We start from the raw sequence: 4,294 nt of genomic DNA on the forward strand, positions 1-4,294 counted from the left end.
CTGAAGAGGCTTATGGGTTATCTCATGTTCAGACCTCCGCAGTATTTTTTGCATAATAGCGTTCCACGGGGGACAGACGACGAGTGCCCCCGTATAACGCAAAGAGGCATAACGCAAATAGCCATAACGCAAACAGCCATAAAGAGGCATAACGCAGTAAAGCATAACGCAAATATTCATAACGCAAAAAGCATAACGTAAAATAACGAAAAGGCTCTTTGAAGAATGGAGACTAGCTGTGTACTCCGTAAATAATTTCAGCTCTAAAAAAAACATCAATTGATTGTTCAAGGGAAAGAACATATAATCGCTATCGAACTTTTTCTTCCTGTTTAAGTTATGCCTCTGCGTTATGACTCTGCGTTATGCCTCATTGCGTTATCCTTTTTGCGCTATGGCCATTTGCGTTATGCGTCATGCCTTTTTGCCTACTTGCGTTATGCCTATTCGCGTTATGCCTCTTTGCGTTGTGCCTCTTTGCGTTATGGCTGTCTTCGTTATGGTTTTTTGCGTGACTGTCTTTTTGCGTTATACCTCTTTCCATGATGGCTATTTGCAGAATCGGCTTGTTGCCATTCAGCTTTGGATTGACGCATTCATGATTTGAACGATTTTATTTCAAATACTGATCATTGCCTTTTGTCATAGATATACCTACATACCCATATACCGAAAGATTAGCCTGCGTGGAAGTCGTTCGAAGGAGACGAAAAGGGAGAACTGCCGGGGTAACGAGAAGGGCGCGAGAGGAAGACCCTTCCTTTCTTCTTTCCTCGTTCTCCCGCTGGTTCTCGTCCCCAGAGTCCTCAAGAACACGTGTCCCTTCGGTTTAAAATTAGCCTTTATCAATGTTAGTATTTGAAACAACTAAATTTCCGTGCTTTTTTGTCATAGTTTATGGAAGAGTCGCAAGAAACTTAAATGATCTTAACTTGTCCAGATAAGTTCTAGGATCATTTCTTTCTTTCGTAAACTTTATTTCATTATCCAGTTATCTATTAATTCAGAGTCGTCTGTCGATACTCAAAAAAATAAATAAATGAACGGAGGAAATTCGACGCATGCTAAACACTTATTACATGGGCAGACTTATTACAACCGTTTACATCAACTAGTGTGGGGCCTTCGTTAAAATGAATTGAAGCAATAAGAATTGTTATTCGAGAAGCTTTGCTAAATAAGCTATATCCAGGTGATCTGGTGACGTAATTCGGAGGACTGGGGAGAAAAATTTTAACGCCGTATCCCACAACCACGCGCGGCCTTGAATGTTATTTCCGAGTTAGATCTCGGCGGTTTCCATTTAATGTTCATTCAGTAACAGGAAATGTAGGAGACACGGAAAGATCTGTTGAGTTTTGGCGATGGAAATACTGCAGGAAATCTGGAAACAAAACCTAAGGCCGCTCGCGGTTGTGGGATACGGCGTTAAAATTTTTCTTCCCAGGCCTCCAAATTATGTCACCAGATCACCTGGATAGATCTAGAGCAGCTGACATTTTCCCAGAGTTCTTTAGTAACAATACTTAATTAACTAGTGTATAGTGACCAGGTACTAGAGAGATTTAGGATCGCGTTTTCGTTAAACAGCAAGCGGGAAACGGCAGGATGCTGCTTGTCAGAAAAACATGAAAATTATTTCATTTTGATTCGAGTCCCAAGTTACTTGATACTGGTAGCTAAAGGCCAGGGCAAACAGCTTTGACATTTGCTTCGACATCCGTTTGATTTTAGTGTTGAATGATGTTGAATCATGTTGTGTGCTGGGGTGGGCGTTTGCCCAACTTATTGACCGGTTTCAACTCATCATGAACATTTGATCATGAGAGGTCTGGCATTCAGTCCCAAGCTACAGTCGCGGTTTTTATATTATATGAGTAACAGACTTTTTACTATGGATACGGACACAGATACGTCATTGAGAGACTGATTAGTTCGCACGCGCATACCCTATGATGTTGAAAAGAGCGAAAACAAATTAAAAGAAATGTTGAATGGTTGTTGAAGCGACGTTTAACGATTCAACAACGATTCCATCGATTCAACTTCGTTCAATATGTTTCAACACGGTTGAAAGGAGAGGGGGAGGGGGAGGGGGAGGGGAAGGGGGAGGGGGAGGGGGAGGGGGGGCTGTTTCAACAAAGTCGAAGGGATGTTGAAGCAAATATTGAAGCTGTTTGCCCGGGCCTTAACCCCGGGGGGGGGGGGGGACGACCATATAAAAATGACGGGGTTGCTCGTCGGAAAATTTGAAAAGAACCCCCAAGAGATGTGCCAAGATCCAGTCTTGTGGGCGTAGTACCAAATTATGGGCTTTAATTTGACAAAATTAACAACTAGTTAACTGTCAAACGTCGCCTGTCATAATTTTTCGGCTCAACACCCTGAAAGGTGCCGCTAAAGCTCCCGCTGTGGACCTTTTGAGGCTTAACACCCTAAGAGGTACCAAAACCGCTTTTTTGACTCCTAAAAGATACGACGAGCACCTCTGTCCTTTTTATATGGGAGTTCCCCTCCCCCCCTCCCCGGGGCCTTAAACTAATACCAAAAAAGAGGCTACGGGTAGCCTACACTTTGTCCGAAGGGGGTTCTTTTTAAAAGCCGATTTCCTTTAAACAACCTTACTCACCCACTTTGCATTGAGCGCCCACATTACTTCAGTCACCATTTTTAGAGGCATTGAAACTCTGAATTCTATGACTGCGTAAAGTAATCTGTTTCCATCGGACATCAAATGGGCTATACAATGCTGTTTTCCATTGGAAAATAACCTTTATATTCTTTATGTGTGACTTGCTCTTCACAACATGTTATCGAGTGGAACGGAATCATTGTTGAACCATCTGCTCTTGGAATGGCAGAAAAGAGTACCGAAATTGAGATTAATGGCTGAAGCGATCAGAATTAATGTAATATAAAGTATTATCATTTCTGAAAATTAAAGAAATTACTCCTCAGATAGACTTTCAAAAAGTCCTTCGTCTCACTTCGCGTACGAAAAATCACGTTTCGCTCGCCAAAACATTTTCTCCTGGGATTCTAGTGAGGTCGACTTGTGGCAAGTCTACTCCTTAGACTACATTGTAAGGAGATACGAACAGCAAATCCACCGTCGGATCGATAACTCCGTACAAATATTGTTGTGCGTGTCTTGAGCTCAGGATGCAGGCACTGAACAAGGAGGCAAGGCAAGTCTTCGGCAAGCATTTGAATACTGATCTCCATCACAATCAGTAAAAAGTGTTTATCCATTGCTGTTAATTTAATTTTCTCGCTGACAATAAAACTGAATTTTGTGGAAGCAAGCTTGTAACTGCTTGTGTGTGACATTTTTCTTCTTGGTCTGGAAAACCATAGAGGTCAGAATGTCAGCTTGTGTTTATTTACAAGAAGAAGAAATTGTTGTTGGGTTCAACACCCGTTTGCAGACTAGGTAAACTTGAAAAACAAGAAATCAGTCTAGGAACGTAGAGTAGGAGTATTTCAGCTAACGCTACAACTGTGTATTGCGCGAGCCACACTGAAACTGTCTTCAGTTTACTTTGCTCGTGCTTTTGCTTTCGATATTTGTGGCTTTTTATTCTGCTCTTACTCTTGAACATAATCAGACCTGGCTATGAAGAGAAAGGTAAAACAACACTCTACAGGACAACGAGTTTTGGTACTCTGTTTGCAAACGCATCTTCGGATTTCCGGCTCTTGCTCCTTGACGCCCGTGTTTGTAAAGTTCGCCATTTTGGATTCTCCTCTCCTCGGAGAGTTTTCTTAGCGTCACGTGTACATTACTACCCGAATTCTGATTCAAGATTTCAACTTATGCGTGTTATTTTCAGTGGGGACATCGAATCAAATCATGGCCCTACAAACTGCTTTGTTTGAAACAAAGTAATTGCCAGAAACCATCGAGCATTAAGTTGCGACCAATGCACGCTGTGGTGCCATATGAAGTACGGTCAAGTGAAACTCAAGGATTACAAACGTCTCCAGCAAATGGATCAGTTCAACTGGATTTGCCCAGCATGTTTTTTAACCGCCTTACCTTTTGCCTCTGTAACGGAAACTCTTTTTAAGAGCTTCTGAGTTCGGTCTTGGGATGAACAGATTTAGCTCTGAGTCACGTAGACTGCATCTATGGATAGTATTAGTATTCGCGAATCTTTCGAACATATACTCAGGCAGTATAGATCGCGTTCACTGTTTTGAACATAAGGGTTTTCATTTGTTTGGAACGTCTGTCAGCGAGGCTCGTCCAGTTTAGATCCGAAAGAATGTAAGAGGATCTTACATCCCAGTC

The sequence above is a fragment of the Montipora foliosa genome, chromosome 12 (assembly GCF_036669935.1).
Source record: "Montipora foliosa isolate CH-2021 chromosome 12, ASM3666993v2, whole genome shotgun sequence".
Taxonomy (NCBI): Eukaryota; Metazoa; Cnidaria; class Anthozoa; order Scleractinia; family Acroporidae; genus Montipora; species Montipora foliosa.